Source organism: Pteropus medius, unplaced genomic scaffold, assembly GCF_902729225.1.
Source record: "Pteropus medius unplaced genomic scaffold, Ma_sr-lr_union100, whole genome shotgun sequence".
Lineage (NCBI taxonomy): Eukaryota > Metazoa > Chordata > Mammalia > Chiroptera > Pteropodidae > Pteropus > Pteropus medius.
In genome coordinates, this window is record NW_024341288.1 from 288,469 (window position 1) to 311,991 (window position 23,523).

The 23,523-nt window shown below is 46.7% G+C and overlaps 1 long non-coding RNA gene and 1 other non-coding gene across 9 annotated transcripts; one reads left to right on the top strand and one right to left on the bottom strand.

Annotated features, from left to right (window-relative positions):
• Positions 1-409: 409 nt before the first annotated feature.
• LOC120592533 (uncharacterized) lies at positions 410-21,587 on the top strand. Of its 8 annotated transcripts, none has more exons than XR_005650134.1 (8): positions 4,095-4,742; positions 5,723-5,800; positions 10,502-10,857; positions 11,042-11,147; positions 11,494-11,542; positions 13,593-13,820; positions 19,059-19,164; positions 19,828-21,586. It is a non-coding gene; the product is annotated as an uncharacterized LOC120592533 (long non-coding RNA). The 8 variants fall into 8 exon arrangements; XR_005650132.1 differs by lacking the exon at positions 4,095-4,742 and adding an exon at positions 5,097-5,297 and having other exon boundaries at positions 19,828-21,585; XR_005650139.1 differs by lacking the exons at positions 4,095-4,742; positions 5,723-5,800 and adding an exon at positions 410-698 and having other exon boundaries at positions 19,828-21,584.
• Positions 3,710-3,828, bottom strand: LOC120592555 (5S ribosomal RNA). Its single transcript, XR_005650140.1, has one exon. It is a non-coding gene; the product is annotated as a 5S ribosomal RNA (ribosomal RNA).
• Positions 21,588-23,523: the final 1,936 nt, after the last annotated feature.

Consider the following 23,523-nt stretch of genomic DNA (forward strand, 5'->3'; position numbering starts at 1 on the left):
CCGTCTCACTGTTCAAGCCATCCCACAGCCCTGGGACAATAATGAGGGTTCCTGAGTTCAATTTGAGTGAAATAAGCTTTGATGGTAGTGCCTTACTTTGCCCAATTAGTGTAGCATGTGTTGAGGATTTGGAAACCCCATTCTGTTTTTTCCATACTTCAGCTTTTTCAGAAGAGCATTAGTGTTGTTTCTGATGGTGTGTCTGAGACTCATGGGTTCTCACACTTAACCTCCAGGTTTTGGGGCTGAGAGCTGTGGAGTCAGTCAGGCCTGGGGCAAATCCTGGCCTGGCCGTTTACCAGCTTGGTGACCTTGGGCACATTACTTAGCCTTTCTGAGCCTTTGTTTTCTCAATTATATTATATGTGTTGGAGGAATGTGTCTTGCTTTTCTTATGGGCGTTGGGGAAATTAAATGGGATGGGTTGTGTAAAAGGCACTTGACACATTTTAAAGTCAATAGATGGGGTCATGATGACAAAGATGAAGGTGATGCTATGTCAAGCATTTACTGTTTGCTAATTCACTCTCAGCCCTGAGAGCTGCTAACTCCTCCTGTTTAATGATCTGTTTCCTCATTTCCCCATTGCTGACTATGCTCCTGCAAATAAAAATGTAAACTGAAACCAAACCTGAGTCATCCTGCTTGGGCAAAAAGGGCATTTATTGTTATTCACCTGGGACACCCAGGACTTGGAGGTAAGATGAACTCCAGAGATGGGGCCTGTGTTCACTCTAGCCCTTGATTTTGCTTTCTCCTTTGTGTTGGTCTCATGTCTTCTTTGTAGGGAGGAAGATGGTCATCAACAGTTCTAAGCTTCCCTTCTTTCAGCCTAGCACCCACAGGAGAGACTGTGCAGGATGTGTCCCAGGACAGGGAGAGGGAGGTGGAGCAGCCTGGTCACCCCTACCCTAGAAGTGGGGCGTGAAAGAACTTTCTGGGCAGAGCATGTGAGAGATAGAAAACCTCTGCAGTTTGGAGTTTCTAGCTAGGTGATCAGAAGGAATTTACACTTAGCAGCCATTGTTTTCTACACAGAATGCCCCTCAGGGCATAAGGACCATGGTTTCATCCTGTTGAGGACTTCTTGAAAGGAGAGCCAGGACACTGAGGCTATAAGCAGGAAGCAGCGTTATATGAGGCCGGCACAGGCTCAGCAGATTCTTATCCAAAGGCTGAGCCCCAATTGCAACATAACGGGCAGTTTTATACAATCTTGTACTTCTGCATTCCTACACAGCTATAGATATTCCATATAAGGAAGGAGAACATAAGGAGAATATTGATTGGCTGCCAAACTATAAGGAAACCGGTTTAATCAGTTAAGCAGGTCTTTGGACTGCCCCGTCAGCGTCAGCCAGAGAGTCCTGGGGAAGTGGGGTGGTGAAGTCAGAAACTAACTCATTTGAGCAGGAAATGGTCACGCAGGGTCAGGCTGCCACAATCCTAGTACTTTTCTAGCCTCTGGAAACTCAGAGGTCCTGCTTTATAGTTCCAAGGCTGTTTTATACCTTTGCCATTGCTATTTCCTCTCCTAAGGACATTTGTTCTTTTTCATGGATGTGAGGCGTCCTTGCTGTACTTTCATAGCCTGGCACATGTTTCTTCCATGAAAGATCCCCCTCAGACCACCGTGACCAATGGACTGGCCAATGCCCTCTTTGGGTTTTGCTGCTGTCAGCACCTTGTGGCTCCTCCAGGCCTTCTGAGTTTCCCTGTCTGTCTCTCCATCTGCTCAAGGGCATAGCAGCATTATTCTTCTTGGGGCTCCCAGCTCCTAGATCAGATCTGGGCTGGTGGAAATGCTGGGAAAAAACCTGGTGGGAACTGGCAAGATCAGGATGATCATGGAGCCCATTAGGCCTTGAACTCCGTAGCTCCACTACTGTTATGGGTGAGTTTAAGGGGTGGTGCATAAACTCCTGGGTAATCTGTTTGGCTTTGTCTGGCTGCCTTCCAGAAAGGTCTTTTTCCCTGTAAATCACTCTTCAAATTAATGTAGGGAGGAGGCGAGAGGGTTGAAAATGTTAATCAAGCCACATTCAGAGACTGCAATACTCTGATCAGCCCTGTAGCCAGGCTAGGACACCTTCAGAACTAAGAAAGATTTCTGCTAGGATTACTAATAACCCATTCCCCACAACTGTGAAGGGGAAACAGGAACCAAGAGTCATTTCCTATGGCTAAAACCATGGGGAACCTATGGATTAAAGGCTGGGAACTGCCAGCAGACCTTTCACTCTAGGTGTTCTTACCTTTTCACGCTACATACCCTTCTCCTTCTTCACTATATGTCCATATCAAAGGAAATGGGTTAACGAAGTCTATTAAACTATAACTCACAGGAACTAAAGAATGATATATAAACTGAATTGCCCAAATACTCAGGTTCCCTCTCACTGTCCCTCTCATTCTTTGCCTCTGAGAGGAGACCACACTCTGTGGAATGTTACCCCTTTTCTAATAAACTTTCTTTTTGACACTAGCTTTGGTGTGTGTTGAATTCTTTCTACACTTTATGCCAAAGGACCCTCTTCTTCTCTTGGTGCAGGGCTTGGTTTCCCCCGACTCAGGGAAATTTGCCCTGTCCTGCATCAAAACCATCAGTCTTCTTGCTGCTCCATTTGTGTCCTAGTTCAGCATGCCATCAGCAGTGTGCCTCTGGGGTCCTTGGTGAGGAATGTGGCTCAAAGCAGTCCAGAAAGCAGTGCTAAGGAACTGGTTATAGCTGATTTCAGTAGAAGCCAGGTTCACCTGATAACAGAACCTAAGCTCTCACCACTGTACTCGCCTCTAGCTGTAGGATACCTAGTCTCCATCCCCTTTCTCAGCCCTCCTGCCACACTTCCTGATGGAATTGACTCTTCAGTTGCTAGAGTCTTCCACCAGGGACTCCTCAGTTAGGTTGGAGCTTTCAGAAGGTGGGGACGAAGTCCTCTGCCTCTCCCGTCCCGATGGTGCCTGCAGTCCTTCGTACATGTTTTGATCAGGTGCAATGTAGAGTAGTGGTCCTCAAACTTTTTGATCTCAGGACTCTTTTACACTCTTAAAAGTGACTGAAGACCTTTTTATGTGTGCTTTCTCTAGTGGTGTGCTGAGCTGGGCTGCCTCTCACCGGCTGATTGTGCACCTATTTGCCGCCTCTGTGTCTATGACATGACTTTGGCAGCCTAAAATTGGCCATGATGAGAATATTTACACAATAGAAATTGGAAAATACTACATATCACAACTTTATTGATGGAGACCTGGTTGTTTACATTTACCAGCACACCATGGTTATATTTATCTATGTTCACTATCACAATTTTAAATTGAGAAATTTGTACAACGTAAAATACACAGTACACATTTCATTAGCCATCAGTGGCCTTGAGTGTGCTGTGGACTCCCATAAGAGTGCTGGGCTCTGATGGGAGACTGAAAGAGTAGATGGCAGACAAGAGTGGAGAGAGTCCCCTGGGACCACCCTCCTGAAGAGTGCCCCTATGCTGTGGAAGGAAATTTGTCTGGCACTTCTGCAGAGGTGTGGACATGTCTGATGAGAAGGTCTTCTCCCTTAGCCTACCATCTCCCTGCCATGTGAGTGGAGCATGGACAGGAGAATGAAATTTTTTTTTTAAGTGAGGCAAACTTTGGTTGACCTCACAGATTGCAAGGAATTTGTCAGCTTACAATCCCTTATTTATTTTTTATTTTTTATTTTTTACTCCTACAGCACCTGGTCTTCCTAGGTGGTCTCCCATCCAAGTACTAACCAGGCCCGACTCTGCTTAGCTTCCGAGATCAGATGGGATTGGGCGTGTTCAGGGTGGCATGGCCATAGACAGGAGAATGAATTTTAATGAGACTAGATGCATTGATACAGGACAAGGCAAATTTCTCAGAGTTGGTGTGGGGAGACAAGACTTGCAATGAGAGAAGAGGGTCTTTGGTGGAGAGTGTAGAAAAAATTCAACACACACGCCAAAGTTAGTAAAAAAAAAAAGTTTATTAGAAAAGAGATAACACTCCACAGACAGAGTGTGGTCTCCTCTCAGAGACAGAGAGTAAGGAGACAGTGAGAGAGACAGTAAAAGCACTGAGAGGGACAGAGTGCAGAATACCAAGAGAAAGACAGTGAGAGGGACCATGAGAGAGACAGAGAGAGTGACAGTGAGAGGGACAGTGACAATAGAGCGAGCTCAGTGGGAGAGAAAGAGTAAATGCACTGGGAGGGACTCTGAGTATTTGGGGAATTCAGTTTATATATCATTCTTTAGTTCCTGTGAGTTATAGTTTAATAGACTTTGTTAACCCATTTCCTTTGATATGGACATATAGTGAAGAAGGAGAAGTGTATGTAGCGTGAAAAGGCAAGAATACCTAGAGTGAAAGGCCTGCTGGCAGTTCCCAGCCTTTAATCCATAGGTTTAGTCATAGGGAATGACTCATGATTCTTGTTTCCCCTTCACAGGTAGGGTAATGGGTTGTTAGTAATCCCAGCAGAAATCTCCCTTTGTTCTGAAAGTGTCCTCTTTGCCTGGCTGCAGAGCTGATCAGTGTATTGCAGTCTCTGAATGTATCTTGGTTAACATTTTAATTCTCTCGCCTCCTCTCTACATTACAGGGACACTATTCAGTATGACTAGATTTTTTAATACTGGGACATGCCCAAAGAGATTTGTCACATAGGCTGAGAGTAGTGACAGGAGGAAAAATAAAACCATTTTGTGTTAGAACCGCTGCCATCAAACTTGGAGGTGAGCTCAATGCATGCGTTTTTCTCCTCCCACTTCCCAGCATAGACGAAGAGTGCTGGAGGGTTTCCAACAGCAGAAGTGCCAGAAAGATGACTGTTGTTTAATGTGTTGTCCCTGTCTACCATGTTTTATATGCTTTCCCCTATCTACCATGTCCTGTCTACTGTCTGTTGTCCTTGTGCTCTGTGTCTTATATGCTGTTTTCTGTCTGTTGTTCCCTGTTTTCTGTCCCTTGTTTTATCTGCTGTCTTATATGCTGTTTTCTGTCTGTCGTTCCCTGTTTTCTGTCCCTTGTTTGTTGTGTCCACTCTGTCCCATGTCTGCTGTCCCTTTCTGCTATGTCCTATTTGCTGCCCCTGTCTGCTGTGTCTTTTCTGCTGTCCCATCTGTCATCCCATCTGCTGTCCTTGTCTGCTGTGTCCTGTCTGTTGTTGTTATTGAACTTAAGGGGTTCATTTTGTCTGCATGAATCAAAGCCAGGATACATGGACAGGAATTTGCAGCAAAGAAAGTAGAGGTTTATTTAAGGAAATGGCACCAAGCTTGGAGACACAGGTAAGCTCGTGCTCTTGAGACCTGGCTCCTTGATGGTGTGTAGGTAACAGATTATATAGGGCAAAATCACAAGACACTGTGGGTTAGGGGTTTAGGGGTTATACTGGTGTTACTGGAGAGTGGGGTCCTCTCCTGGTGCGTTGTCCAGATTTTTGATGTCTCGAACAAAGAATTGAGCAAGTCACCGAAATACAGTAGAAAAGAAAAGTTTTATTAGAAAGGAAGGTACACTTCCAGATGTGGAAGCGGGCCTTGAGCAAGAGAAGTGTGGCTCGAAAGGTCTGGTAACAAACACTTCGGGGTGTTTATCCCTTTTTGCTGTGGGTGGTTACTTTTCTTAGAGGAATGGGCTTCCTTGATTGACAACTAAGATTGACAAGACTCAGTGATTCATCATTTTGCTTTCCGTGCATGTTTGTTCCCAGAATTCCATCTGTTATAATGATATTAATGAAATTCCGGCCATATGCATCATATCATAATGATGGTATAATGAAACTCAGGTGAGTTGAAGGTCATTGGGGTCTTCAATGGGCATGTGCGAGCGACTGGCTTAAACTGGTACCTAAATCTCTGCCTACTGGTTTCTTTGTGTGAGTTAAAAAAAATGCCTTCTGGCTTGCTTAATTGTGGGCGGATTAGGGCAGATCCCTTCTAAAATAGGATGACCTCAGTGTCTTTGCAGGCAGACGTGAAACTCCCTAACTAACTTTCCTGCCTAGCTCTTTTCTAAGAGCCATGAACCCCTTTATTATTAGTGTGGATGTTGAGGGACGGAATGTCTCTTCTTCCGTCTCTGCTTCCTGCTGAGAATGGCCGTCCGTAGTCCCTGTCTGTCTACAGGGGTTTCATGGAGTTCTTTCCCTTTGTGCCTTGGTCAGGGTGGGGTCTTGAGTTTCCTGCTGAAGTGCCACCTCAGTCCCTAGACAAGGAAAAGAAAATACAAACTCTTTATTTAAATTATACATCTATTAATTTCTATTAGTGATTTGCCTATTAAGTGAGTAAAGGGAAACAGGCTTGGTTAATATACTTCTAAAAGAGTAAAAAGAAAGACCTTTGGCTTAAAGTCCTCTCCACCCAACAGGCTCTTAAGAGCCCTGCCTGGTTTAACACAGTTTCTGCTTAACAATGGGCTGATCACCCTTATCAATAGCCAGAGGATCTGAGTGCCAGGACAATTATCAGGATTTGAGGGAGGGAGCCTTTTTCCAAAGAAAGGAGGGAAGAGATGTCCCATTTCATTTCCTGCTAAAAGATTAAGAATTTTACAAGTGATGTCCTATCTCACTAGGAGCTGATTGGTTGTGTGCTGGCTGGAAAATTACTGCTTGGCTATCGCCCATGGGAACATAGGTTGTCACCCATGGGAACATAACATTCTAACAATAAGCTTTCTGCTTCTGTACTCCCGCTTGCACAACCGACTTGTGGGTTGACAGTTAGTAAATAGAAGAAAAATAGACTTTTGTGTTCAGACAGAATGAGGAATGGGATTTAGGGCTTAAAAACTCTGTACCTCTACATTTCGGGGCTGCTTAATTTGGGGTCTGCATATCCCTGGCAGACCCAGCTGGCTGAATAAAGAGTGTGCTTCCTATAACTCATTGGTTTCTGGTGGTCCGTGTGTCTATTGGGGGCTGGCGGCTACAACAGTTGGAGGTGAGGTAATGAATCTTTTTTTTGTTTGTTTTGATATTGAGGGCAGTTCTGAGGTATTTTTCAGACTCCCTCTGTCTGGTCTCATGGGAAGGTAGCTAGGGGGTCATTCTACCTCAGGGCGCAAGTGGTGAAACGTATCCTAGGTCAAGCTGTTTTCTTTAACCTGCCAAAAGTCATGACTCTGTGACCATTAGTTAGGTCTGGGCTACTGTCTTCTGTTACCTCTGGGGTTACTGATTACCCAGGGGAGAGGCTAGGTCTCTGAGGGGCAGAGGGGCTTGAGAGAGAGGGAGACGGATGGGAATGGGGAGAAGGAGAGGATTTCTACAGCTAAGATTTAAAACTAAATTTGCCTAGTCATAAGGATCCTTGGTTTCATTGTGTCCTATTTCCCACATCCTGTCTCACTGTGTCCTATTTCCCATGTCCTGTCTGTTGTCTCCTGTCTTCTGTCCCTTATCTGCTGTGTCTTGTCTGCTGTCCCCTCTATGCTGCATCGTGCCTCCTGTCCCTGTCTGATTTCCCTGTCTGCTGTTCCTCGTATGCTGTCCCTTTCTGCTGTGTTCCATCTGCTGTGTCCTGTCTGCCGTCTACTGCCTGCCATTTCCTGTCTTTTTTCCCTTGTCTGCTGTATACTGTCTTCCATGTCCCGTCTGCTCTTCCTTGTCCACTTCCTCCGTTTGTCATGTTCTGTCTGCTGTGTGCTCTCTGCTATGTCTTGTCTGTTGTGTCCTGTCTGCTGTCCCCTGTCCTCTGCTGTCCTCTGTCTGCTGTATTCTATCTTTTGTGTTCTGTCCGCCATGTCTTGTCTATTGTTTGCTGTCTGCTATCGTGGGCACATACTTGCCTGCTGGAGGTAGTCCAGCTGGGTCTCAGATACATAATCTTTTCTTAGTGGTAGGTTCTTCCCAACCCTCAATGCCAGACCAATTTCTTGGAGTTCATTATGGAGTTTGTGTTTTGTTGGGTGAGCCCCCTCTTTCTACCAGCCTGTGACTTCTTGTGACCAATGTCATGAAGGGCCTTCTTTCTGGATAAGATACATTCAGAACTCTTAAGAAAAAATAAGAGTTTACCAGGTATCAGTGGGAGGGGGACTGACTAAGATTCGCTCCTGTCCCCTTGTGTCTGGGGGATGGAGTTGGAGGTGAGAGGAAAGGGGACTAAAGATCATAGCCCTAGGGTGGGTCACTGAAGGCTGCATTATCAGGAGAGATGGGGTCTAGTATTCCTCCTTAGAGCTGGTCCACTGGCACACAGGCAGCTTTGGGGGTATGCAGAGGAAATCCCAGGATAGGCTGGGGTGGGGCACGAGTTTCTCCCTGTCTTTTAGAGGGGTGGGGGTCAGGTTTGCTTTCCCAGCCCCACTCTCTGAGTCCTAGGAGGCCTGGGGAAGCAAGCAGAGGCCTGAGAAAGGGATGCATTTTTGGAATTCCAAGCATGTCTGCTTCCTTTCTGGCCTGGTTCTGCCTGGAAGCCAGGATCTGTGTAGAACTGTTGGCTCCGGGCTCCTTTTAGTCCTACCTCATGGCTCTAGGAGTTGCCAGAAGAAATTTGCTGGGCCCTGCCAGGCCTTACTCGTCCTCTCACCAGGGGGCGGTAGTGAGGGCAGTGCTCCTACCAGGGGGACTGTGCTCCAGAGCACATGGTACTGAAAAAAGGCCACAAAAAATGATATCACTTAATTTAGGGACCAAAATATCATAGGGAACTATTTGCTTGGGACATCATATTAAAATGTTAAATGTAAACATTTTTTAAAAAGCTCAATCTTACTTTATTCTTAAATTTTGGTTATGATTACTCCTATGCAAAGATGATGATGATGATGATGATGATGATGATGATGATGAATGTGTGTGTGTGTACATGATGCTACTGAGAAAGCTGGACATCTGGTACTTGTGATATGATCATAGAAAGGGTCACTTTTGAAAAGAAAACTGCTGATTCATCATGTTTCCTGAGAACCCTGGGAGCCTCGGTGCCCAGTTGGTAGCCCACTGCCCTCCTTCTTGCTATGGGGCAGGGGTTCTTCCTCTTCAGCTAGTCACCTGTCCCTGCCCCTCCCCCCTGGCCCGCTGATCCCTCTTTCCAAGGGTGTAGGGATGCAGCTCTCCACCACCTTTCTTTGACTTTCTCACATCCTGCATTTTCCTTGCAAGACTTGCCATTTCCATGTTCAAAGTCTCTTTAGGATACGTACATTGTTGAGATGGGCAGTGAGAGAGTCTGGAGTTAAGACTACGAACATCTGCATGTGGTTACAAGAAGTTCTTTTGTGAGAGGGTTTTCCTGAACTGTGACCTTGGCTTTCTTGCCCACCTACAGGAAGGCAGTTACTGACATTTAGATGAAGAGGGCTTGGGATCTGTGGCACCTGGAAAATTCTCTGTGCTCCATTTTTCTATGCCTGGCCAGGATGGCACCCAGGCTGGAATGCCATTCCAGCTTCCTCCTCTTCTCTTCAGGCCAGCCTGAGAGCTGGAGTCTCTGTGGCCCAGTCACCACTTGAATGTGGCTGCCGTCTGTGGCAGCTGTCCCTGGGCAGCAAGAACTCTGACATTCTTTCCCCTGCAGCTGAAATTGGATGTGCATTTCAAGTCAGGTCCTACTTACTCTAGCCAGGCATATATACCCAGGGGAGCTGTTATGAGTTCCCTGCAGAGTGTTTGGCCTGCCCATCATGGCCCTCCACTGGGCTTCAGACTGCTGTTTGAGTGACCCTCTCTACAACAGACTCACACTTCTCAGGATTCCTAGACCCCAGGTGAAATCTCATCCCCTACTCCAACAGACTCTCTTGTCTGTGCTAGAGTCACAGTCATTCCCACCTGGATGGTTTCATGGGTTCTTCCTGCCAATGCTGGCCTGGGGGTCCCTCAGGCTCACCCCTCAACTGGGAAGGGACTTTTGGAAATTGAATTGATTATCTATCGCTGGGTAAGAAGTCACCCCAAGATTTAGTAGTTAAAGAATAACAATTTTTCTTTCTTGTGAATCTTCAATTTGGGCTGCTAGTGGCATCACCTGAGGAGTCCCTTCCAAGATGGCATGCTCACATGGCATGTTAGTGCTGGCTGTCAGCTAGAGGATTAGCTTGGGCTTTGGGCCTGAGGTCTCAGCTCCTTTCTGTGGGATGCTTGGGCTTCTTTAAAGCAGGGCAGCTGAGTTCCAAAAGTGAGTGTCTCCAGAAAACAAATTGAAAGCCTTTAAAGTCACAAGGCATAACTTATGCCCCTCAATATGGATTAAAACCTTCACAAAGTCTTACCCAGGTACAAGGAGTGGGAACATTGGCTCCACCTTTTGATGGGTGGGTGGCAAAATTATAGAGAAGCAGAGTTCTAGAAAAGCATATGATTCTAGAGGAGCACATGGTTCTAGAAGAGCATATGGTTCCAGAAGAGCATGTTATGGACAGTATTGGAAAATGAGATCTGCTATAAAAACAAAAATATGGTAAGCAGCCTCTGAGATGGCCCAAGACTCCCTTCTTCCTGGGATTGTGCCCTTGTGTAATCTCCTCCTCTTGAATGTAGGTTGGACTTATGCACTTCTAATGAACATACTAATGGCTGAAGTGGTGGGATGTCACTTCTAAGATCAGATTACAAAAAAACTGTGGTTTCCATCTTGGATGCCCTTGCTCTCTGTTGGATCACTCATCCTGGAGGGGAACACCAACTGTAATGTCAGGAAGCAGCTCTGTGGAGCAGCCTACATGGTAAGGGACCATGGCCTGTCAAAACCGTGTGAGAGATTGTGAAAGTAGAGTTTCCAGTCAAGCCATCAGATGAGACCACACAGCCTGCTGATAGCTTGACTACATCTTCATGAGAGACCCTTGCCAGAGGCCCTCAGTCAAGCCAAGTCCAGAATCTGACCCACAGAAATGGTGAGATAATAAATATGTGTTAAGTTGCTAATTTTGGGGTAATTTGTTACATAGCAGTAGATAACATAAATGGTTTTGCTATAAAAAGTAGCCTGAACCCATGGTACCCCACGTGTCTTTTCATCCCAGAGGAAATGAAGGCCATTTCCTTTCTGGATATTCTCTTCCTTTGCCTTCCCTATAGCTGCAAACAAACCATAGGTCATACTGATAGCAGCTAAAAATCATTGGAATAAAGAGTGAAGGAAGGAAGAAAACAGATTTTGGTGAAAAGATCTTTGCATCAGGAGGTAGGTATTTTATTAAGCTCCCTGCTCTCCACCTATTTGCTAGGTTATTCATGTGATCTACCCAACAACTGTGGGCACCATCCCAGGCTGTGCAGTATTGGGGACATACCCACATTTCTCTAATGTCATCAGCGAGACAGATGGATGAGGCCCTGTGTGGGACAGGCAAGGGTTATAAGAAGAAGGCAAATCTTTCCTGGGGAAGGCTACAGAAGAAGAATGTGTGGGCTTGCAAGAAGGCACTGATGTTTAGAGAGGCTGGGAGAGAGAGGTCAGACTTAGGTGGGAGACTGTTCACTGGTTGGCTAAAGCAAGTGGCTGAGACTTTCCTGTTTTCCCTTTATAGGAGAGAAGCTGGTGGGAGCTAAAGGTGTACTTTCTGGCCTGCAGTGAAGGTGATGAATTTGGAGAATTTTTGGCAGCCAGTTCTGGGCACTGTATTAGAAGTTGTCATGGGCAAGTGAAGATGCAGCAAGTATAGCTCCTCTCCACGGCTTGAAAGATTCTGTCCGTATTGGGAAATACTGTGAGGGATGGGATGGTCCTGAGAATGCCTCCTATTTAAGGGGAAGCCCAGACTCTTGTGCTCAGCTGTGAGGTCCTGAGGCTCTAGTGACAGCCTCTCCCTGTCTTGCACCACTGTCGATCACCTGCCAGCTGCATCTCCACCCTGAAGCATGTGCTTCACTCAAAGAGGCCAGGCTGTTTCAGGTGTTCTTTGTGGATGCTTTTCCCTCTCTCTGCAGCATTCTGTCCCCAGTTGTCATTGTTCAGGTGTCTTCTCCCTTCAGAGCTAAAGGGGATCCCACCCCCTTCTTCCCTGCCTGGCAGTATATCCACCTCCTGCCCCCACACTCTAGGCTCTCCTTCTATCAAGTACTTCTCAGTTGCGCAAAGGCACTGGGGGCCATGTTCAGGCCTTCCGACCCACTTTCCTGCATCCTGATGTCCTAGCTTAGCTGTGCAGACATCCTGACCCAGGAACCTCCCACTGACTCATGGTGAGGCACTTCTTTGCATGAACACGAGTGTTTCGGAATTCAAAGCTGACCAGAACTAGGACAGGATTCCAGGTCTCCTGACTCCTACCACACACCTCCTGGAACACTCCCCTCCACCCTTGGCAATACCACTTTGCTTCTCCTTTTTTGTAGTTTGGACCTTGAAACAATGTCCCCACAGTTCTGTGGTTCAGTGTCCGAGTCAGACCTTTTCTACTGATAGAGACTCCAAATTTTGTCAACATGCCTGAGACTTCCTAAAGGGATGTTAATGTTTGGAAAGATTCCAGGGGCCCTTGTGGAAAGGTGCTACATGGAAGAGATATTCCTTTAAAAACTGATTGTAGACTCCCCCCTGAGACCTGGTAATTAGGCAACTGTTGCTGCACTTGAGTAGCTACAACTTTAATATCTAACTAGATTGTAATTAAGTTGGGTCTCCTGGAATCTGACACGAGTATTGCTTTGCATTTGGGGAGAGAATTCCACCCGGGTAGCAACTCATTACAGGAATGTATTGGATTCCAGGAACTTTGCCAATTATTTTTTCTGTAATTCAAATGTGGTTTTAATCTCCCTCCTTGCAATTTCCTCTTAGGTGAATATAATGTCTTCCTGTCCCTTTACACTTCTCTGGTATTTAATTAATCAAACATCTTATAACTAAAGCTACATGTAGAGGTTTCAGTTTGAAGTCTTAATTCAGTCCCTGTCCCAGGAGTAGGCTCAGAGAGGACATGTGTGGGGAAATTCAATGGGAGGGTGGGTAGTACGGTTCAGGGAACCAGAACCTGGACATCTAACCTGGAGCATATGTGAACTGGCCAGATGCTCCCAGTTCCAGTACCTCTTCGTGGGCACACTTGAGCTACATTTCCTAGCATCCCTTGCATAAAGTTGAGGTCAGGTGACTGTGTTTTGGCCAATGGAACATGGACAGAAAGGTAAGGTATACCAACCTTCAGGCCTGGCAGAGCCTCATCTTGTGTGTTCTCCACACTTTTACTCATTGACCAGCAGAATTCAAGGGTCCAGAGGAGGACCCCAAAGACCCTCACAGACAGTGCTCTTACAAAATAGCAGGAGCTGGAATCCCTGAACTCCCAGGAGAGCCACAGACCAGAGCACCTGTAATGGGTTTGCATGAATGAGAAATACACTTGTATTGTGTTAAACCAAATTTTTTAGTTGTTATAGCAGCCAGCATTAATTACCCTGACTAATATACTAATATTTGGAGATTCAATTTTCTCACCTGCCAAATGGATAAAATGGCATCATCCCCAAACCACTTCAACAGGGCTGTTGAAAAGGCAAACAATGGATGGGAGAATACTTTGAAATGGGTAATTGTCCTCAAAGGCAGGACTGTGTTTAGAATTCAGAGATAGTATTTACATGCTATGCTTTATATTCAAAATGGTGCTTCATGTATTATTCATAGGCTGGCTAGACAGAGATCTGGAGCCTGGTGGGCGAGGGACCAGCCCTGAAGCTGACAGCCTAGGTCCTGACTGATCAGCTGGAAGGCATCTTTTTGGAGGAGACTGTGAGAAGAGCCTGGCACCCAGGAGCCAGGGAAGTGTGTGCTCATCTACCTTCCCTCCTGCTGGGAGCTTACAGCAGGGAGAGCTTTCCTGCTCTAAGAAGGCCCAGCACCCTCTTCAGCCAGGTGCTCAGGTTCTCTTTCCAGTCTATTGAGACAACTGCTTCTCCCTAATTCTCATCACATCCCTCTTTTTATTCTGCTGGGCTATTGCCATATTTCCTTCCTTGAGCCCTGTCTCTTCTTATAAGGACACCAGTCCTATCAGATCAGGGCCCTACTTTTATGACCTCATTTAACTGTAAACACCTCTTTATAGGCCCTATGCTCAAATAGTCACATTGGGGATTAGGGCTTCAGCACATGAATTTGGGACAGGGATACAATTCTGTTCATAGCAAATGGTGACTTTTCATCAAAATAGAAAATGAAAGCTGTAAAATTTTCCTTAATTTTCAAGTACTTTGATGGTGTTATGCCTGTGCTCACCACATTGAGCACAAGAGACCTGTGTTCTAATTTTGGCTCCTCCTTAAACTACCGCCTGTATCTAACCCACTACTTAGGCCCCTCCTGTGCCTATGGTAGGCATCATTTAGCCACCACACAGCACTTCTATTCTGAACTGACAGGCAGCTTCAAAATCCTTTTCAATACACTGCTCCAGGCAGCTCTGATTAACCAGACACAAGTGACTTGTGACTTAAAAACAACCCATTTTTCTTGTGTTAAAGTATAAGGTTGCTCAAAACAGGGCAAGGGCTTCTCATCTTTGTGTTCCACAAACCTAGTGCTCTGCCCTGCAGAGGCTCAATGACAATGTAAGGAGCTGATCATGTTTGTTAGCTGTCACATGGTGAGGATAATTCCTGTCTTGACACACCAAATTGTGGGTAGAATTTAAAGTGGCAATGAAGAATCAAGTATTCATTGGAGTAGCGAATTCAAGCACAGAGACTCAGATGGCGTTTGATACTTGTTTGCTTAAGGGTAAATTATTAAATTAACATTGATAGTAATGACTGTGAATGCATGGGTGCTCAAGGCAACTCCTGCCTAAGCATTTTTCTCCTTTTCTCTACTGTACAAAGTGGGCGTTATTGTTACCCTTCTGTAGAGATCAGGAAACTGAGGCACAGAGAAGTAAGGCAACTTACCAAGGTCATGTGGGTGGATAGGTAGGCAGGCAGAGAGACGAGGAATATTGAGGGCCCCCAACGTTTGTATCCTTCCAGATCATCAAGGCCTTCTCTAAGCACCCACCCAGACTTTTCTGACCAAAATGGCATAGATGCTGAACAATTGCCTAGGCCAGACCTCAGCAGCCAGGCCCAGAATGTCTGGAGTTTCAGGTGGGGGTTATGGAGAGAGAAGAAGAGGGCGCAAAGTGTCTGCTGGGTTTTGGTGGCTGGAGGCTGGTTGAATGGGGCAGTTAGCTCAGCTGCGGCTATGGTTGGAATCCTGCTTGGGTTTCTTTAGGGCTGATTTGTGCCTGCTGCCAGCACAGCATTGTTCCTGGAACAAGAAAGGCTTTTTATGAGGGTTCCCTGGGAAATCAGACATGCCCAGGCTTCTCTTCAAGTGTTCCTATTCCCTGCAGGCTGGTGGAAGGCGCCTGTGTAGTTCTTAGCACTTGAGAAAAACCCTCTTCAAAACAAAACAAAACAAAACAAAACAAAACAAAACGAAACACAACCTTATTGTTTTTTTTCTCCCTTAATTTAAAAAATAATGCACACTTTTTGCATACTTTGAACGCATGCAGAAGACAATGAAAAACAAGCGGAGCCATTGGTAAGCTTAGCAGCCTGAGATGCCTATTGGGGAAACCAACTCCGCCTGCAGGAGTGAGCTCCCCTTGAGCTGCCCTTCCTGATCATAGGAAAAGGCTGCCAGAGGGGCCTGGGTAGGGTGGCATTGTCCCGTGTCCCCCTCATCCCATAAATCCCTCTTAGCCAGAGCCTGAACTGTCCTGTGGAAAGATTGATGGGGACTTCGCACCTGTCAGCTGTCTCTGCCATGGCATTTTTGTGATTTAAGTCCCCTGACAGCCTGAGGGAGCATCAGAAACTGTCCTGGAGAAGGAGTGTGGAAGATTTGGTGTCATTGACCCCCTGAAGGAGACATGTGAGGTCACAGGTAGCCAGAGGCTACAGCGAGTCTAGGATCTGCCTGGCAGGAGGTATCTCACAGCTGTCCTTGTGGAGAAGGTCAAGGGACAGAGAGGGACAACCCATAAACATTTTTAATTAATTAATTAATTATAAAAAAATTATTATGGTGACATTGGTTAAAAAAATCCAATTGAGTTTCAAGTGTACAATTCAACAGTTAGTCATATATATATACTGCATTGTGTGTTCACCACCCACAGTTAGATTTCTTTCTGTCACCACATAGTTGACCCCTTTTACCCCATCTACCTCCCCTCCTCCCCTCTAGTAACCACTAGTCTATTGTCCATCCCACATATAAGTGATATCATGTGGTTTTCAATTTTTTCTGTCTGGCTTATTTTGCTTAGCATGATTATTGAGGTCCATCCATGTTGTCGCAGATGGCAATATTTCATCTCTTCTTAATGGCTGAGTAATATTCTATTTTATATATGTACCACGGCTACTTTATCCAGTCATCTATCATAGGACACTTCGGTTGCTTCCAGGTCCTGGCCACTGTGAATAATGCTGCTATGAAGAACATCAGTGTGCAAATATCTTTTTAGATATGGGTTTTCAAGTCTTTGGGGTAAATACCCAGTAGAAGGATTGTGTATCATATGGTAGATTCATTCTTAGTTTTATGAGAAACCTCCATGTTGTTTTCCATAGTGGCTGTACCAATTTACATTTGAGGGGGATGGGCACCACCTTCTCAGCAAGGCCATACCTCACCCTGGTCTATCTGCCGCAGCTGCAGTTTTGTAATAATTTCCCAGAATTTTAGGGAATGAAAATTTGAAGATTGAAAATAACTCCACTTCTTATCTCTGCAGGGGAAGAGGTGAGTAAAGAGGCTATGCTAAAGAAGTGGCTGGTGTAAGAGAAAGGGCAGTGTCTTTGGAACTGGGGGAGACCTGCTTTCTGGGCCTGGCATGCTTTCTTCTCCTGTGGGTTTACACTCGTTACTTCTCTTTCTGGGCCTCAGTTGTCTCATCTATGAAATGGGAATGACTATTGTGCTGCTTTTGATTAGGTGGCCATCAGAGAAGTCTTTCAGTAACTAGAAGTTGCCATATCCTCTATACGTCTCAATATCATCTGTGGATCTTACTTCCTCCCACCAGTACTTCTACTAGATGGGAATTCTCAGTCCCACCAGATGGATGAGGAAACTAGCCTTAGAGAGGCTGAGCAGCTCGTCTGAGGTTCAACGGTCAGGCTTGAATATGGGTATACTCATTCAAGGTTCCTCTGGCCTCCTTGGGGTTTAATCTCACTTCTCTGCCTTCTTGTCTTGGACCATGCCTGCCTGCCAGCTGGGCTGGCCTCCAGGATGGCTCTCCAATGACCCCTACCTCCAGGCTAACCTTGCCACATGATGAAGAACCTACCTCCCCATAGGTCTTCTCAATAGCCAGATCCTGCCACCCACCCCTCTCCCATGACAGGCCACACTGTTGTGTCACTGGGTAGCTGCTCTAGATCAAGCTCACTGTCCTCTTCTCCTTTCCCTCCTCCTACCCCTACTTGGAGGCTAGACCTAGATTGTTCTGGTAGGGCAGCTCTCATGATGAGTGAGTCAGTGGGATACCTGTTTCATAGGAGTCACTTCCCCCAGGGTTCTTTTTTTCTCTCTCTAAGGTGGCTTTTCATCCTGCTAGTGAGAGGGTTCTAGGGGACATGTTGACAGGGAATCAGCCTTTTGGCAAATCACAGCTCCTTGGGGCCGACTTACCTGATGGTGGCAGAGTCTGTACCTCATTTTGAAGCCCAGGCACAGTAGTGCCCACTTTCTGCAACCATGGGCCCCTTCGCCGCAGCGGCTGTGGCCATCTTTGGGGGTGGCTCCGGGATGGGCTGAGAGTACTAGTGCCAGAAAGTACCCCAAAAGCCAGATGAGTCAGGGGCCACAGACAAGCTCACAGTCTGGCAAGAGGGGACATCCAGAAACTTTCCACCATGCCCTGGTGAGGTTCCTCCTCAGGCCTGTCCCCATGAGTGCAAGGAGAGGAATGATCTGCTTTCAATTGGCTCTGAAAGCTTTTCTTTATTATCTTTTAAAGTAAAATATCTGGTGCATGCAAGAGAACATATAAGGCATGACTATGAATTGAACTTGCAAATATATACCCAATCAAGCACTGTCACCTGATTGTCATTTGGTGTAGAGTGGGGGTCCCCAACCCCCGGGCCAGTTCCAACCAGTCTGTGGCCTATTAGGAACCAGGCTGCACAGCAGGAGGTGAGCAGTGGGGCCAGTGTGAGAAGCTTCATCTGTTTTTGCAGCCACTTCCCAGCACTAGAATCACCGCCTCTGCTCCACCTCAGATCATCAGGTTAGATTCTCATAGGAGCACTGGTTCCTGGTGCCAAAAAGGTTCAGGATGCTGGTGTAGACAGAAGCAGCCAGTGGAGAATGTAGGTTATTAGGCTATCAGATATGGACTTAGAAACTTATCTCCACCACTCACCACCTGTGTGACCTTGGTGTGTCCTTGCTGAAAAATGGGCAACAAAAGTTTCAGAGTATCTTTGAGGAATGTGTCCTGAGACACCTGAAGAGCTTTTTCTCTATTCCCACTTCCTGAACCAAGACTGAATGTTGATTCTCTTTTAGGGGCTGTCTTGCACAAGGAAGGAGCTCTTGACCTGTGCATGTTCTTTGAGTGAACACACATGGTGCAATAGGGGTGGGTGCTGGGTGGCTGACGTGGTATTTGTCATCCAAGTATCCATGGCTGCCCTGCATCGCGGCCATCAGCCCAGCCTTGGTGACGTCACTGTCTCTGGGCAACTTAGATTTCTGCTGCAGCAGGAAGGGCCATGACAGGAAGGACCAGAGACTCTTTGTGTGCGGAGGAGCCATGACTCCCTTAGGTGGCACCTGGGGCCCGTATAGTATTCTGAGGCTGGCTATCATGCAGTGAAGTCCACGGGCGTCCTGGAATAAGAAGTAAATGAAGCACTGCCTTGGCCCATCTTGGCCAACACTGCCCCTGAGCCCAGGGGCTATCACTGGCTACCCCAGTTGTCAGCTGGCTACCCCAGAGTGTGCAGCTGCTCTCTCATCGTATTGTCTCCTCACAGCCATCTCTTTGCTCCTCATAGACTCAGCCATAAGTTACACACATCTAGTAATTTTGTGAAAATTTATGAACTCCTCTTTTGACTATGAACACACAACTTCCTTTTCTTCCTTTAGAGCTGTGAGAGTCGCTTTGTTAATTTCCAGGATGATGTCAGCAGAACCTGTTAAGATAACTGAAGACCCAAATGCGTAGATTAAAAATGGAAGAAATGTCACCAAGGTATGTTTTGTGGCATTTCTTTAGGAATTGCACCAAATGTCAGAGGCCTTACTTGAGCTTATTCTCCTGTGACAACACCCACTGAGGTCCCCTCCTGAGTCTGAGGGGTCACTCCCATCCCAAATACTCCCTGGCAGTTTGTGTGGTGCTGATGTCAACTGCCTCCTTTGAGGCCCTCCCTGTGGCACATAGATGGAAGGAAAGCACAGGGCAGGCTTTTGTTTGAAGAACTCTTTCAGGCCCTTCCCACATCTGCTCTTTTCCCACTATCTTCAGCATTTCATCCTCAACTGGGCTCTTCTGACACTCCACACAACTCTTCCTAGGGATGTGTCTGAGCTTCACACTGGAGCCTTTAATGCCCCCAGGCTAAAACCTGCCTTGGCTCTGTATTGCCCTCTGGCTAAATTCTGTGCTTTCTTCCCAGTCGTAGGTCTCGGCCTTCCTTGTTCATGTTTTCTCACCCCTTTTGCTCCAGTGGACAAGCTGTGTGGGGTTCCCTAAATGGGGGTACGGCTCCCTCCTCTGACCCTTCACTCACACCATTTCTTCCCCCTAGAACACTGCAGAATTCCACTCCAGTGCTACCTTCTCTAGAACCTCTCCTGTATTGCTGACAGCACACAGGCACATCTTCTCACTTGTTGATCTCTCTCTTCACAGGGCTCTGGGCAACTGGTGATGTCTAATGTCCCTGGAGCAAGTTGTGGTGCTGACATGCCTGCTGGCTGGACCAGTGAATGACCTGGCCGTCCGTTCCCTTCTGGGCTCCAGCAGAAGTTCAGGGCTAAACGCCTTCCTGGATGGCATCCTCGCTTCCCTCTTCAGTAGAGTCTTGCAATGAATATATAACCTTGCAGATATGCTGCCCAGAGTGGGTGGGAGCGAGGAGGGAGTCACAAGAGCAATTAGAGAGTGAAGACTGAGCAGATGGGGCTTTCTGGTGGACGAGGGCAGGGGAATATTTGTGGCTGCCTTGGCTTGGCATGCCGGAGGGAGAGAAATTGTAAGTATTGTGCCATGTAAACACTAGTACATTCAAACTCACAGGCAGGTGTGCAGGTGCCTTGGGCTGTGTGGTCTCCCTCTATGGTCCCCCACCTGGGGATGTCTAACCTGTTCCCTGGCTCAGAGAGCAGTGGCCCAGGCAACGGCCTTTCTTTCTAGAGACAATGGGCATTGGGAGAGTGGGGCCAGTGTTGCCAGGGGCTCCTGGGCCCCTGTTATGGGCCGGCCCATATCCCAGCCCCACAGAGAATACTGTGCTTTGGCTCTAGTGAAAAAGAAGGTTTAAGCTCCCACGGTTCACAAGTGATGGGGCTAAGATTTGAACCTGGCTCTGTTATGCCTGAGGACTTTCCTCCACACCATGTGGCACCTGGCTTATGGAGAGCTGCCCTCAGAGCCAGGGCTCCATTGTCACCCCAGATACTAAAGAAGATGTTTGGGAGGAGGTGCAGGAGAGGGGCTCTGAGCTGTCAGACCAGGTTCTGCCTCTGTGAGTTCCCAGTGACGGTTGTGCAGCCTGCTGCTCTCCCTCCTATCCAGGCAAGCGGGGCTGGAGGACACTCTCTCATCCCAAGGCAAGGCTGGGAGAAGTGGGGGTGAGAAATGAGAATAGGGTCAGTACCAAGGACACCAATTAGCTGCTGATGGAGTAAGCAGTAAACAAGCTTTCACATTTCACTGGAGCTTACTCCATTTCTTTTTGCTGTGTAAATTTTCTCATTTTCATTCCAGAACCTTTTCTTCTTTCCCTCTCAGCCTGATTCAGAGTTGGGGAGGCTTAGAGCTATACCACAGGCCCAGGAAGGCCCATAAATAAATGATGATGGAACACTCTTCATCTTGAGGAATTTGGAGGAAAACAGATGGTTGTAGCTGGGTGACATTTACTGTCTGTCAATATTTGAGAGGTTTTATTACTTTGCAGTGCCAGATTTTAGAATAAATTAAATGGCTAAAGGAAATATTAAAATAAAATTAATTTAACTAAACAAAACTGGGAGGATTGGTACAATTTGTTTAGAAGTTACTAAATATATTTTCAAAATGAATCTTCAGGGAGGGGAGTAATTCCTTATTCACCTGGTAGAAGCCCAGCCAGCCAGACTGCACTATGCACTTTCTGGGGCCAGGACCTGGGCCAGCGTTGGCATGAAGCTGGGCTTGCCTTGGCAGGCTTGCCCCTGGAGAGCTCAAAGCCAGACAGCCTGGCGTGTGGGAGGCAGACATGTGGGCTGCAATCTTGACCCATGCTTTCCTCATGTGCACAGGGTTAAAGGAGGCCTAAGGAGGCCAGATTCTGCCTGCTGCTTCTGTGCCTTCATCACTCTCTGGGCATTTGCTCTGTGCCCAGCTAGAGGTAAAAGATTCAGAGAATAACTTCATATGCCTGCCCTCAGCAAGCTCACAGTTTAGAGAGGAGAGCAGAAAAGGTAATATGTAAGATATTTTTAAATAACATGGTGCTAGAGATATGCTCATGGTGTTGAAGGAGTGTATGGTGAAGTTGCTTTTATTAATTTTTATTTATTTATTTACAACAAACATTGATTTGGTGCCCATAGAAATAAATATGGAAGCAATTCTTTGCTCAATAGCTCTTCCTCATGGCCCAGCCTTTTTGCCAGAAATCACGCTATCAGAAAATCTTTTCTTGGACTAGTGTTGCTCTCTTCATGTGTCTTTTATAAAGCAGTGGGTAAGACTATCCATGTCCACACCCTAATGACTTTCCTCAGAAACAGAGAGATGGGCCTTCAAAGTCTTTGTTCTTGAGAAAGAGAAGAAGGAAGAAGAGAGGAGAGGTGGCAGTCCAGGATGTGGGAGTCAAGGACAGCCCACAGAATTTTTATTTAGTGCTGACAACTCCCTGGGCTGGGGAGCCAGACAAGGCTTGGGCCAGGCAAGACTTTCAAGACCAAACCCTGCCTTTGGATTTCATTCTACATGGATGGGGATCTAGGGAAGGATGAGGTCTGATCTATGCTTTAAGATGAGTTCTGTGGTTGCAGTGGGTGGGTGGGTAGAGGAGCCTGTGTGTAAGCAGGGAGCATTTGTAGCTGTCCTGGCCAGAGAAGTTTGGTTTCAGAAGGCAGATGAAGTTGGGGATAGGTACACAGAATAGGCAGTGGCTCACTGCACATGACGTGGGTTGGAGAAGGAAGAGTTTGGGACATAATACCTTTGAGATGCCTGGGAGAAGTAAAGAGGTGCCGAATGAGGATGTAGAACAGTCTGGAGTGAGGACTGCAGACATATTTGGTAATCAGCTCACATAGATGGGCCTGGATGGGAGCAGGGAAGGCTTGGAGAGCAAAGGCAGGGGTCTGCAGTCAGCCCTGGGGCACTGATACTCAGAGCTGAAGACCAGCAGGACAATTGATGGCTCTGTGGACACAATGTGAGCTGAGCCAGACCAGAACTCTGCTGGTACTTGGTCCCTGCACACTCTGCTCTAACAAAGTGGGCAAGGTGGCACATTCCCAGAATCAATGTCTAACCATCTTTGAGGGTCTGGGCATTCCTATTTCCCTAGCACATGGTTATCCAAGTAAATGGCTATAGAGCCCTTTGGGGAAAGATTGAGGAAGGTCACTAAATGTCTTTGCTGTGGTGCTTGCGTCCTTCTTCCTGGGAACTCATTTTTTTCCAGTCAGAGGCTTCAGATTGAAAGCTGGCTTAAAACCTGATGCTAGGCAAGGGCCTAGAGCTTACTTTTCAGTGGAGTCTTTGTCCTTAGTCTTCTAATCTTTCAACCATGATTCATTCTGACTGTATAAAGTAAGCAACACCCTTGTTCTTAGCCCATCTCTCTTGCCTCTAGGAATGCCATGTTCTTTAACTGTCTCCATAGCTTTCTGCCAGTCAGGTGCCACTAGCTGCCTCTTGGATCTTATTGCTCATTATGTTCACATGCACACCTGGCTTCTGAGATCAGGTGCTGCCCTGCCCTCTGTCTCAGTGGGCTTGTCTCTCCACTGCTACCAGGGAGCCTACTTCTGTTAGACCTACATGGACAGCCAACTCTGAGCTGTTAAGGGCCTTTGGGGATACTCATTACTCCTCACTAATGGATGGGGCATCCTCAAGCCCTCTTGGGGAACATGGACACCTGGTGATTTTCCTTCTTACATAGTCTATTCACTCAAACGGGTACATTCTTTGTGCTCTGCCTAGAGTGTCTGTTGTGGCAACTCTGGCACTTTAACTTCATTGAGCGTGGACCACCACTCCCTTCAGGAGCCATGTGTGGGAGCTCTGCTCTCTCAGGTGTTGCTGGAGCATTAAATCCCATATCACAGGAAGCCTTCCTATCTTAGTATTTTTTCCCTTCTCCAACTTTTCTATCTTTTG